The 14,584-nt window shown below is 38.4% G+C and overlaps 1 protein-coding gene and 1 pseudogene across 10 annotated transcripts in view; both read right to left on the bottom strand.

Moving 5' to 3' along the window:
• The window catches only part of LOC149555741 (alpha-mannosidase-like), a 317,266-nt gene that overhangs the window by 274,323 nt on the left and 28,359 nt on the right, over nucleotides 1–14,584 (bottom strand). The gene's annotated exons all lie outside the window — the stretch shown is intronic.
• Nucleotides 11,593–12,924, bottom strand: LOC149555742 (vacuolar cation/proton exchanger 3 pseudogene; annotated as a pseudogene).

Raw genomic sequence — 14,584 nt, 5'->3', positions numbered from 1 at the left:
TAGCCAACAACGACACACCCACGGAAACAAAAATAAAAATGGGTTTGAGATATATTAAATCAATCGGCTCATTAACAATAGTTTGATACATAATTTATTTTACAACGGGAACATTACAGTCCTCCCATCCCAAATTTTTCTTGTCCTCAAACAAATGCAATGCCAGATGTTGGAGAATGTACTCGCCCTTCTATGTCGCGTCATCCAATGGCAAGTGTTTCCAACGCACAAAATATTCCTTCACTATGCAGTTCCACAAAGTCTTCTCAAGTACTTCAATGATCTCAGCTAGTTCCAATATGGGCTTTCCTTCTTCATTGAGTGGTGGGAGGTTTGTGGATATAGTGACGTTCTGTCCTACAGCCTTCTTCAAGCATGAAAATGAAAAAATTATGAATACGGCTCCCCTCTGGAAGTTCTAGCTCGTACGCGACTTCATCAACGCGACAAACAACATGATAGGGGCCATAAAATCGTGGCTTCAATTTTTCTTTTCCCTTTTCCTTCAAAGACAATTGTTGATATAGTTGGAGCCGAAGATAGACCAGGTCCCCTACTTTGAAACTCTTCTCCATTCTGTGTTTGTCAGTGTACATCTTTAGTTGATTTTGTGCCCCCTGTAAGTTCCTTCAAGCATCTCAGTATGTCCTATCCCTCCTCAAGCCAGTCCCTCGCCCTTGGTGCGTGACTCACCCAGAACTATGTCAATGAAGGAAAGGGGTTCGTACCCATACAAAGCTTTAAATAGTGCCATTCTAATGGACATGTGGTACGTGGTAGTGTAGCAATATTCTCCTAGATGTATCCTTTTGACCCATGCCCATTGTTGTGCCGAAACATAGTTCCAAAAGTAACCTTCGAGCCACTTGTTCACAATCTTCGTTTGTCCGTCTGTCTATGGGTGGTAACTAGTACTTGGTGACAATTTTGTCCTTGCCATCCGAAATAGTTTTGTCCAGAAGATATTGATGAATCGCCCATCCCAATCACTAACAATGTTTCAGGGTAACCCGTGCAAATGAAAGAGTTCTCTAAAAAACAGATTGGCTACTTGTGTCATGTCCCCTTTCTAGAGTGGACATTAGAGACAATAGAGTTAGCATATCAGGGAGTCTTGTAGGCTAGCAATGGTGTTTAGAGACTCAATCAGGGTATATAGTGTTCGGATCTGAAGTTTCAGACAATAGAAGGGCAGTTGAGAGCAGTTCCTTAATTGTAGGAGTTTCCTACATTTTAGGAGGTGGAGTAGGTTATAGTCTTGAGTCTCTATGAGATTGTTCTATGGTTTAAGTTTCGGGAGATTCGGAGATGTTCCTATTTTATAGGAGTATCCCTAATTTTGAGGGATGAGACTGTCAGTTATTTCAGATTCTCCAACATCAGTCACAGGAAGTGGCGAGTTCAGTTTCACCTTGTAGAGGTGTTTTGGCTATTAGTTTGCTATTTGGAAAATATTTTAATATATTTAAATATTCTCCTAAGTTAGCATTTTAATAATTTAAATAAGGCTAAGTTCTAGCCATTTTGGAGTAATAAGGGGTTTTTTGGCCTCATCTGGGTGAATATCCCTTGGTGTAATAGCTCCTTGGAAAAGTCTTGAACTTTTCCAAATATTTCTCTTTTGACTCAGAGCATTTTGGTGAATGGATTTCTTTCTATTGGGCAAAAGGTCATTTTCTGGATACTTGACCACTTTAAAAATGAGAAATATATTATTTTATAACCCAACGCCTCATGGGGACACTTTTAGGGTTCGAGCTAAGTTTGGTGGGTTATAAGGAGGTAAAGACAAAGTTCGAAGGCTTTATTGACATATTACATCTTGGATTTGTGATTTGGGCTCTGATTGAGCTTTCAGCACTTAGGACGCCAACCCCACTTACTTTGCCTATTTGGGACGTAGCCCCCAAAACAATGGTTTGGATTTGTTGCAATTAGAAGCATCTTGGAGATTGTGCATTGTTTCTTTTGGAGAACATAGTATTGAGTCAGAGTTTTAGCTGGGGTTTGGGCATTCTATCCACGTGTGGGCACTTTGCAGCTGTACGGCAGCACCTGTCAACCATATTTGCTACTATACGGCAGCACCTGGTAGCCATATTCCTTCCCACGTGTAGCATTAGACAGCTGGAACCTGGCCATAGCTTCCTTCTGAGCTCGTATTTCTCCTTCACGCCTTCAGGTTGAGTTTATCCTTGGTTGTAATCATCTAGATATTATTGTAAATCTTCATCTAATTACAAATTAGGTTTTATATTCAAAAATCTGTTTGAAGTAAAATTGCTTTGATTGTATTTGGAATATATTTTCAGAACTGGTTCATGTTATTGTACTTCTGTTATTACTTATTGAAAAATCATCAAAAACATAAATCAATCAAACTCTTCTGCAACTTCTATCTAGCTCTACAAGAAAATTTTAATAAACAGGGAAAACAAATTTAAAAATATAAAATTACAGCAGATCAGTAGAAGAGATCCATTAGGGATCTTTCAGTGGTATTAGAGACTACAACCTGCCAGCCTATTGGAAAAGAAATCAATTCAATTATAGGCCAATACCATGGCTAGGAATAAAAATGGGTGCTCTAAGGTTTCATCTTCATTAACAAGCACAAGTAAGATGCCTCTTGCCAAGACATTCAATGTTGCAGTTATGAGCAACTACCATCAGTATTGTTCTCTTCCTAAGGAGATATGCAACCTCCTTTCCTTTATAGAATTTATGGGTGTACCTGAAGCAGATGATAACTGGGTATCTACAAGCTCCTTTCAACAGAAAAAAGAGAAAGAAATATTAAATGATAATAAAGAAGCCATTGGTTAAAAATTAGAAGAGATTACAATCAGGGGACAAACAATTAGAGATCTTGGAAATGTGACACCAAGGTGTGAGGCCTATTCTAAAATTTGCAACAGCAGTTCAAATCATGATGAAACATTTATTTCAAATGGAGGTAATGATGTTGATGATGGTATTCAACTTAAGAATGAGATGACAAGTTTAGTATGCAGGCAGTCTAATTTTGAATCTCATAGAAGCCAAGTTGAAGACTTCTTTGAGCCACTTCTATCTAAGCATGTGAAAAATCAAGATGGGGTGTTGTTTGATGATTGGAATGGAAGCATGGAGGAGGCTCCCACAACTCTGATTTGAGGGCAATGATAGCTTACACCATCCTTCTTGTAATATGGTAACTCTTTCACTTGGGAATAGTCATGAAGGCGCGTATGCAAGTGGTGGCCATGAGGCTTTCTATGATAATACACTTAAAGGGGTCAAAAATATAACTAGAACACATCATAATAATTCTGAAGTTTATAATAGCAGTGACACAACTTCGTTACCTCAAGATGTGGCATCCTTTGGTCAAGAAAAAAACAATGATTTGTATTCTATATTTGAGGGTACACATGGTGCAAGCATGAGACGTGATGATGGGAATGGTACAACTCATCATAAGCCTGATTTTGTGTACTTTGGGGTAGATGATATAAAACATTGTTAAAGGTTGAATAAATATTGATTAGATAGAGCTATGGAAGCAAAGATACTTGCTGCCCAAGCAAGACAATGTCTCCAAATTGTCAAAAAATGCCATAATCATGATGCAAGGAAACAAAGGGAATTGTCAATTAGAACTTTATTTCTTCCAACGGAGGAAGAGGCCAGCGTAGATTTGGATGGAACAACAAGTAATACAGAGGGTCAGGATTATTTTGGTGAGTTTGCACAAGAGAGTAATCCGGACATAGGTATTTCAGAGGCATTGGGTGATAAGACTTCATGTCATGATGAGTCTGATTTCCTAGACCATACCCTAGAAATCAGAGTAGTGTGTACTCATAGTGATACTGAATCCCGAGATCGTGATTTGGTTGTATGTGCAAACACATGGGGAGCTGATGAGAGTGAGCATAGTGTGGTGACAATAGTTTCATCATTGACAGAAGAGGTGGTCTCAAAGGTACAAAGTTGCAGTACTATAAAGAAGGATACATGCATTAGTGAATGCATACTGGATACTCCTTACAACAATGTACATGACTCTGACATAGTATTCTACCATAGCACAGATTCAAAAGTAGTACACATGCCTGAGATCTATCATTTTCAGACTCCTCATCGCTTGATTAGACAACTCAGGGTTGATGACAGAAGGGTAGACATAGTGGTTGAGCACTTTGATGTCACTCGACAAATGTTATTTACACTCAATTGGAGTGCTCTTATGACTGATGACCAAGATAGTGGAGGATTTTCCATGACAGATTTTCATGCTCTTCATAAGGCTATGGGGATATTGAAGCAGGACTTATACTATCCATGTTGCAATAGTGCGCTCCCATCTTCAGAGGATAGAGTTATTGACTATAGGCACCTGACTTAGCAGTTTGGGAGGATTGGTTGGTGGGACCAGAAAACGATCCAGCATTATGTCAAGTAGTTTCCGACATGGGCTATCACATCTATATCATAGAGACTTCATCCGGGATCATGGTTACAAGATGATATGGGTATTAGCAGACATGATGCTTTGGATGATTATTACTTTCGTGGTGGTATCACAGTGGTTGCAGAGATATTTGGCATGATAGAGGTTTCCAGTTATCCCTGTTTATACCTAATGGATGGGTGCTGATTTAGATGGTGTTGGAATTCGGGTGTTGTTTTGTTTGACGCCTTGTCTCACAGGGATTCCAGTATGTTACCACCTTGGTTGTGGGAACATTCTCATTCAGTGTGGGATCCTGGTATTATCCTATGCAGTGCATTTGATTGGGCGATCTTTGATGTGTTGCTTCATTTCACACACCTAGGATTGTACATCAGAGTGGCGCAACAAGAGTTTGTTCATTGCTTGTGGACAAGCAATCTCTGGGAAGGGAGGATTGTCATGTCCCCTTTCTAGAGTGGTCATCAGAGACAATAGAGTTAGCCTATAAGGGAGTCTCGTAGGCTAGCAGTAGTCTTTAGAGACTCGGTCAAGGTATACAGTGTTTGAATCTGAAGTTTCAGATAGTAGGAGGGTAGTTGAGAGCAGTTCCTTAATTGTAGGAGTTTCCTACATTTTAGGAGGTGGAGATGGGTTATAGTCTTGAGTCTCTACGAGATTGTTCTATGCTTTCAGATTCGGGAGATTCAGAGATGTTCCTATTTTTTAGGAGTATCCCTAATTTTGAGGGATGAGACTGTCAGTTATTTTAGATTCTCTAGCATTAGTCACAGGAGGTACAAGTTCAATTTCACCTTGTAGAGGTCTTTTGGCTATCAGTGCGCTATTTGGAAAATATTTTAATATATTTAAATATTCTCCTAAGTTAGCATTTTAATAATTTAAATAAGGCTAAGTTATAGCCATTTTAGAGTAATAAGGGATTTTTTGGCCTCATCTGGGTGAATATCCCTTGGTGTAATAGCTCGTTGGAAAGGTTTTGAACTTTTCTAAATATTTCTCTTTTGACTCAGAGCATTTCGGTGAATGGATTTCCTTCTATTGGGAAAAAGGTCATTTTCTGGATACTTGACCACTTTAAAAATGAGAAATATATTATTTTATAACCCAACGCCACATGGGGACACTTTTAGGGTTCGAGCTAAGTTTGGTGGGTTATAACGAGGTAAAGCAAAGTTCGAAGGCATTATTGACATATTACATCTTGGATTTGTGATTTGGGCTCTGATTGAGCTTTCAGCACTTAGGACGCCAACTCCACTTGCTTTGCCTATTTGGGACGTAGCCCCCAAAACAATGGTTTGGATTTGTTGCAGTCAGAAGCATCTTGGAGATTGTGCATTGTTTCTTCTAAAGAACGCAATATTGAGTCAAAGTTTTGGCTGGGGTTTGGGCATTCTATCCACGTGTGGGCACTTTGCAGCTATACAGCAGCACCTAGCAGCCATATTTGTAGTTGTACGGCAGCACCTGGCAGCCATATTCCTTCCCACGTGCAGCATTAGAGGGCTGGAACCTGGCCGTAGCTTCCTTCTGGGCTTGTATTTCTCCTTTGCACCTTCAAGTTGGGTTTATCCTTGGTTGTAATCATCTGGATATTATTATAAATCCTCATCTGGTTACAAATTAGGTTTTATATTCAAAAATCTGCTTGAAGCGAAATTTTTTTGATTGTATTTGGAATATATTTTCAGAACTGGTTCATGTTATTGTACTTCTGTTATTACTTATTGAAAAATCATCAAAAACATAAAATAATCAAACTCTTTTGCAACTTTCATCTAGTTCTACAAGAAAATTTTAATAAACAGGGAAAACAAATTTAAAAATAATAAAATTACAGCAAATCAGCAGAAGAGATCCATCAGGGATCTTTCAACTTGTGCGGCTTGAAAATCGGAGGGGACAGTGAAGAAATGTGCATACTTTCTCAATCTGTCAACTACTATGAAAATACAATCCTTTCCATTCACCTTGGGAAGCCCCGTTATGAAATCCATCGAGATACTTTCCCACTTATGTTCTGGAATTGGCAGAGGTTGCAGTAATCTGGCAAGTAGAGTATGTTCGGATTTGTCCTGCTAGTAGACCGCACACTCTTAGATATTGCAACATGTCCCCTTTAAGTCCATTCCATTAAAACCTCTCCCAGAGACTTCTGTAAGTTTTGAGGAAACCTAGGTGTCCTACCAAGGGCGAGTCATGTACTTCCTTCAAGATTATCTACTTCAATTTGGATTCTAACACTAAAAATATCCAATTCTTATAGTAAATAATGTCATCCACTACTTTGTACCGATTATCATGGGTGTTGCCATCCATTAGCTCATAGGAAAATGTGTTTTTGGAATATTGTACCGACAAATGTATCTTCCAATCAGCTGAAATCTAGTTAAGTGAGCAGATGGCAGGTTTCCTGAACAAGGCATCTACAACCACATTGTTCTTTCCTTTTCACATATTCAATGTCAAAATCAAAAGCTTGAACTTTGCTTACCCATTTTTGTTGCCTCTTCTTCAAGTCTCATTGCTCCAGAAAATATCTCAAACTATTGTGATCCGTATGGAGAAAAAAACTTGGCACCCACTAGATACTGCCGAAACTCGGTTAGTGTATGTACAATGGCTAACATTTCTTTGTCGTAGATGGAATATAAGCGTTCCGTTTGTGTAAGCTTCCTACTCTGATAAGCTATGGGGTGCCTATCCTACATCAATACTGCACAAATGCCTTCTTCGGATGCGTTGCACTCCAAAATGAAGGGTCAAGTGAAATCAGGTAATGCAAGTATGAAACAAGTGCTCATTGCCACTTTCAGTTTATCAAAGGTGAGTTGTGTCTTTTTCATTCTACTGGAAAGACCCCTTCCTTGTAAGATCTGTTAAGGGTGCGCTAAGTTGAGAGAATCCTTTAATGAACCTTTGGTAATAACTGCATAGTTCAAAAAATCCTCGCAATTCTGAGAGTGATTTTGGCGGAGGCCAATCAAGGATAGCCTAAATCTTCTCCTAATGAACTTGAACTCCGTATTTACTGACAACATGCCCTAGGTACAATATTTGTCATACTGAATTCACACTTGGATTGCTTGGCAAACAAAGATTGTTCCTCCATGATCCTTAGGACTTTCTCCAGATGCTTCAGGTGCTTCTCCCATGTCTTGCTATAAATAAGATCATCAAAAAATACCAATAAGTACTTATGCAATTGTTTGTTGAAAATGCGATTCATGCATGATTGGAATGTAGCAGGTGCATTTGTCAATCCAAACAGCATGACCAAAAAGTCATAATGCCTACAGTGACAATGGAAGGTCATCTATCCTGCGTCTTCCTCCCTCATGCGGATCTGATGGTATCTCGAACGGACATCTGTTTTTCAAAAAATAGACTACGCCATGCAATTCATCCAGCAACTCATCTATCCTTGGAATGGGATATCTATTCTTCTTCTTTTTTGTTCAATGCACGATAGTCCACGCACATGTGCATCGTCCTGTCCTTTTTTACCAATACTACAAATGACGCAAAAGGGCTAGAACTAGGACGGTTCCATCCTTTTTCTAGCAGCTTCTGAATTGTCTTTTCAATCTCTTTGAATTTCTTGGGATGGCCGTATGGTGTGGTTATGACCAGCTTGGCTCCTGCTTCCAACTCGATAGTATGTTCAAACCCTCGATGAGGTTGTATGCCAAGAGGAATGTCAATGAAAATTTTATTATGTTTACTCAAAATATCTTGGAGATCATCATCCTGTGGAGGTGTCCATTGCCCTTTTATAGGTTTCGCCAAGACAAAACAATGTGCAGCCCATGCAACGTCATCACACCCAAAAATTGCCTCCATCCGATGCACAAAAACTTCATTTGGACCCTCATTTTTCATTTCATGGAGAACAACCTTCTTTCCATCGACAAAAAAAGTGAAATCCATCTGTTTGAAGCTCTGAGTGTATTCATCAAGTGTCTCCATCCACTATATGCCCAAAATAAGCTCATGTCATCAAGGTCCACTATGAAGAAATCCTCGGTCACCATGTGATTCGCCATTGTCATACTTAACTGAGGAACAAGGTGTGTGCAGGGCAGAAGAGTCCCTCCAACAACCTTGACCTAAAATCCTACGTGCGTCTCCATAGGTAGACCTCTACACTTCACCAGAGATGAATTTATGAAGTTTAGAGTGGCTCCACTGTCAAGCATCACCATAATCCTTTGTCCTTGAAGGGTTCCCTATACATGAAAAATCGTGCACCTCGGGCTATCGGCCAGGGCAATAGTCCCTCCACATCATACCAACGCTACAATCCTTTCCGTACAGTTCAGACTAGCCATGTTGGTGTCGTCGTGATGTTGGTTGTCTTCAGCAAGTATTTCTTCCTGTTCGTCCTCATCATTGGACACGACCTCAATGTAGTGTATTTTTTCTTTTTCCGAGACATTTGTGGCTAAGTTCCCAAGGTCCCTTGCAATTGAAACATAATTTCTTCCTTTTAAGTTCCTATCTGGTAGCTTCATCTAATGACAAATTCCTAGGTGGAGGTTTATTATCTTTGTCCCTCAAAAACACTGGCAGTTTGGGGTGCGAGTAACTTCGAGAGGATGACATCAAGGATGATGCCATACTTCGTCCCTTCTTAATGGCCTCTGATAGGTTGGTAGGACTGAACCCCTTTACCCAACCTTTCAGTGGTTCTGTTAGTCCATTCATGAAGAGCGCTACCCGTGTTCTTTCAAAAATATCTTTGACCAAAATAGAGAGTTTCTGAAATTCTACAATGTACTAGTCAATTAATCCAATTTTTCTTAGCTGTGCCAAATTTTTGAAGTTGAGTTCCGGATATTTACCATCAAATTGATCTATCAATCTCTCAGTGAGTTCCGCATAAGAATTTATTTGATTATGCCCCAGTGTGATGGTGTCGTGATGCCACCATTCATGCACAACTCCCTCCAAGTGCAGCGCCGCAAATTTAATTGCTTCTTCTTGTGACATGGGATTAATCTGGAAGCAAGTATTAGCCTTCATTACCCATGCTTGCACAGATATGGATCTGGATCCGTCAAATGGAGATAGATTTACTTTACTCAACTTTCTTCCGAGATCATCGTTAAAGTATCCTCGGTTTCCGCCTCCCAAATATCTCATTCTCAAATCTGTGTAATCTTTATAGGATATATCTTCCTCAAAATTCACATTCTTCCAGTCTTCTCTCAGTTGTTCTTACATTTCTTCGAAGTTTGGTTGTTTCCCTCCATGTGGTGCCTCTGTCTGTGGGGGAGAAGACGGCATGGAAGGTCGAGAGCATGCTAGATGAGAGTTTGATTTACCCGACACCGAGTCCGCATTGTGACCATTTTTTTCTCTAGATATTTTATTGTCTGCCAACTTCTTGAGAGTTTCTTCCATAAGTCGCTGAGTATCAGTGATCTGTGCCTGATTCCTGGCAAGTTCTCTCAGTAGTGCCACGAATTTGGCAGCTGTCGTTTTCAGTTCAGCAGCCATATCGGAATGTGTCCTTCTCTTCCAACTATAAACTCTCATTCACTGTCCACAAGCTGGCAGGATCAAAGCTCTAATACCACTGTAATGTTTCGTACCTGCAACTACTTTCAAACAATCCCTTTCCCTTCACAATGTCAGTTAGATGGAGCTAATATGGAGTTCTGGAGGACAATACGATTAGGTGTTTTGACCATAGTATAGGCACAAATGGAGGTCATACGATATAGTGTACAAATACTGGTTTGTTGTACGATGAGGGGTGATGTCCCCGTTTTGACATGTAATTCAAATAGGTATTATATAAAGTAATGCTAATAATTAAAATAATGATATTATATTATAATAATATTATATTAAAATAATATTTAGCAATACTATTATAATCATATAATATTTTATAAATCATGTTGGATTTATAAATACAATATTATATCATAATCATATAATAATATCATATTACATATAACGTATTATAATATAATCAATGAAATACTAATAATCTAATATAATGATGATTAAGATATGTTTCAATGTAATAATACTATATTGTTAGTAAACAGATTGTTCTTCTTCTGATTCTCCTTTTTAATATGCCCAATTTGTAATGAAGAACAACTTTACACAACAGTTGGGAAAATGTTTCTGAGAATAACTAGTTTCCCTCTGAATTAAAGTACAGCTCCCTATGTGAATAATGTTCAAGGAATTATGTTTGTTCCTACAATCTAACATGGGGTATGCTCTTAACCCAACAGCAACAGAGGCAAACCGAATTAAACCTAAACAGGACTTAATCCAGGCAAAGAAATACTTACTAATCTACGAACCAAGTTATAGAATCCACAAATCTTATGAATTTATAACCCAGCAACTAGCTATCCTACAGCAAACACTTAACAGAAAAATAAATGAGATGATTAAAGACTTCTAATGAATCTTTCTCTAAATACCCCAAAGCACTTCTTACTGTGGTTAATTCATATCCTCATGACAAAAGAATAAAACATCTTTTCTCTCCTTCTGTAATTCGGATTTTAAAAGAAAGAAACACAAAAGCGACAATTCCTAACTAAATGGAACAGAAAATCATTGACATAAAATCCTCTTTATTGGCTCTGCAATATCAAGTCTGATACATCAACCATTTTGCCGACCCTCTACATGCAATGAAATGAAAAATCTAAACTAAAATCCCCTCCCCTTCCCTTCAACTCTCTGACTGTATTTCGGAAAAAAAAAGAACCCCCCCCCCTTTCCTACATGCAAAGTTTTTACCATACATAATGACATCTCATGACCATTCTGATTCTTCCATAACCGTTCGGTTCCCCTCTTTTCGTGACTTTTCAGTTTTCACGTGATGACTTTTGATTTCATGACCGCTTCTTTCTAATTCTCCATTTCCTTTTTGCTTTTTCAAATTCTCTTTCTAAATCTTTTAAATTTAGTCTTTCCCAACTTTAGACTAATATTCTTGAACTTCTTTCACAAGCCAATATGTGGGACTATTTGCTTACCTGAAGCTGACTATCTTCTCCAACACATGATATGAAAAGTTGTTTCAAATTTCCAAGTAACATATCAAGCAGATTTTCTTCAATTACAAGACGAGGTGTTAATGTTGGCACAGAATCAAATGGTTTTAAAAACATAAGGGAGAGGGAAGAAATTGATTCTGCCCTTTTGCCTTCCTAAAGCATAAACGCTACCACAAGGACTGTAATAAATAGTGAAGCGGTCTCAAAAAGTTGAAAGTTCAAATCCATTTGCTCTCCCATAATCCACCCAATAACCACACAAAAAGGAATCACCAACATTTATATTTGTGTTGAAGACCCAATAGCAACCCCTAATGAAATGTCCAGCTTATCTTTTATTGCAAACATGATAGAACTAACGTGTTCTGCAGCATTGCCAACTAGGGGTAGAAGGATAACACTTATGAAAGCAACTGGCATGTTCCATGACTCTGAAGCGCCCTCTATTGCATTGACAAGATATCCTGAGGAAAGAAATTCAAGCAGTCCAGATGGCAAGCCATGCGATTGCTTCCCAATGAGTTATTTCCGGAATTTCCTCAACCTCTGAAACACCTTCACTTGATCTCCCAGTCTCCTCTATGGGATCATAAAGATTTCTATGACTCTTCAGCTGGAATACAAGATAAAATGCATGTGCCACAAGCATTATACAGCTGCTAAACCTAGAAAGAGCTAATTCAGCTCGTCCAAAATGTCATTCTGTGTAGGTAAATTGTAGCACAGCTGGAAAATATAAGCCAATCACTGCCATCAACAGCAATTGAGTTGACAACAGCAGCAGCCTTGTTAAAGCTTTGCTCTTTCTTATGATGAACAATGCCACCCATGAGGAAGGCTCATCCAAGCACAAGTGACATATTTGATAAAATAGAGCCAAGTACTGACTGTTGCACTACTCGAATCATTCCATTTTTTTAGAGCATGAATTGAAATGATCATCTCTATTGCATTTCCAAATGTAGCATTCAGAAGTCCTCCAACTATTGGACCAGTAAAGAATGTAAGCTGCTCTGTTGCAAAACCCAATCGCTCTGCCAAAGGTGTTATGCCTAACAGACTGAAGAAGAAAACCCATCTTCGTTTCTCTTCCCAGGAATGAGCCAATATAGCTGCAGCAGGACCAAAAGGAAGCAGCAAATTAAGTTTGTTTTGCATTATCACAATACTTATACTCTTCCATATTTGACTTTTGAACCTTTCAATTGTCCATGTCTCTGCAAGGTGATGGATTTGATCTTTATAAAGTGTCCAAAATCTGCTAATATTTTCATTTACTATCTTCTTCACTTTGTGTATGTCTTCGGCAAAGAACATGCACAAATCACCCATGTATGAGAGACCACATATTTTGACAAAAAGATCTTCCTCTGAAAATTCAGGTGGCAAAAATAGAAGTGCAGCTGAAGGAGCTCTTGACCTCATTAATTCTCTTGGATTCATAATCAAATGGCTGTGCAGCTTTCATAGCTATTACTTTCCAATGCGTTGGAATGCAACTCTGTGTTAAATTTTGTTTCTTGTTCTTTAGAAACAAAAACTACGACTTTGTGCATCTTACCCTTATCTGTGCTCTCCATGATATATAAAGCAACGAGATCATATCTCAAATCTTCATCTGCTTTATAGCTTTGACCAATGTGGCAAATGCTCTTTTGGAGTACCCAAAATCGGATTTTACGCCCAGAACATTTGGCTCATTTTTAACTCTTGCTTTCTAAACATCAAATGTTCCTCGAACCATTTTAAAATGACCCATATGGTCAAAGTTCAAAAAGAATTCAAAATCACGAAGATATTCATTTGCGGGTTTTTGCAAATCAGGTGCGCAAATGGTCCCAGCGCACTCAAAATTTGAATTTTCGTCGACCATTTGTAGGCATTTTCAGGGCACACACTCTGAAGATGAAATCTTCTTTGAAACATTTCAAAGCAACCCAGATGATCTATTTTTAAAAAGAATCTATATCATGCATGAAATAGGCTGGCGGGTTTTGAGAAAATAGGTGCGCAACCTCAATGGAGTAACTGGAACTCAAAAATCTACCAAGTAATATCTCCTTTATTCTTCAATCACTTTACATGCCATTTTCTTCATTGGTTTTATAGAGAACTGGAGAATCAACTCACACCTTCTTTTCATTGAAAACATTGACCATATTTGATTGTCGAACACACTCTATCTGGTTATGCCTTGCATTCTAATGGCCATTTTTGCATCGCTGTCCTTTTAAACTTGCATGTTATGAAGACTAACTTCATTGAGACATACTTTGAGGGAAAAAGCATGCTTTCGAGCTTGAGCAAGAGCTAAAACCAAGTTTAGGAAGAGACCTCTTTTTAATGCACAGCAATTATATTGATGCATTTTCTAATCACAATCTGTAACCATATCATATTAAGTATATCACCATTGTAATGATACTCCTATGCAAGTCATTGGTACTGTCCCACACTTCAATTTAATTTTGAAATCAATTGATCAGACGTTCTTGAATCTCAGCACCATTAACAATGTAATACATGTACAAATTGTAACATTCAAGTAGCTATATCTTTTAAGAGCTCGGCTTCTTCAAATGTGTCATTCTTCAAAAGCCATTTTGTTTTGAGAAATTTTCAGAAGATAAGTCTTTCATGCATTTTCAAACTTTAAAACTTCCCTTCAAATCTGGTCACTTATTTGAAATGAGACCTTTATTGATATCAGATAAGATATAATGGTACTTTGATCACCTGGAGATCTTCCAAATTTGCAGAGCCCTTAGTAACCAAATGTCTTTCTGGATTGCACATACTGCTCCATGAATCTCTGAAATAAGAAAGATTTGTATATCCTTTATCTAAGAAGATCATCAATAAAACATGATATCCTTGCCGGCTTAGGAGCTATCACCTACCTGTAATGACAACACTTAAACCAACCCACCCGGAAAATAAATGAGAGGGAAAGAGAAAGGGAAACCCGACAAGAATGGCCTACCTATGAAGGACTTAGACCTAGACACCAGACTGACTTGACATTGAAAAATGATGGGTGACCAAAAGTCAAGCAACAACTGGCTCTGACTGGGGAATGTGTACT

The sequence above is a fragment of the Cupressus sempervirens genome, chromosome 5, assembly GCF_028749045.1.
Source record: "Cupressus sempervirens isolate cs-2001-9-10 chromosome 5, ASM2874904v1, whole genome shotgun sequence".
Classification (NCBI taxonomy): Eukaryota; Viridiplantae; Streptophyta; class Pinopsida; order Cupressales; family Cupressaceae; genus Cupressus; species Cupressus sempervirens.
This window is presented reverse-complemented; position numbering and strand designations above follow the sequence as displayed.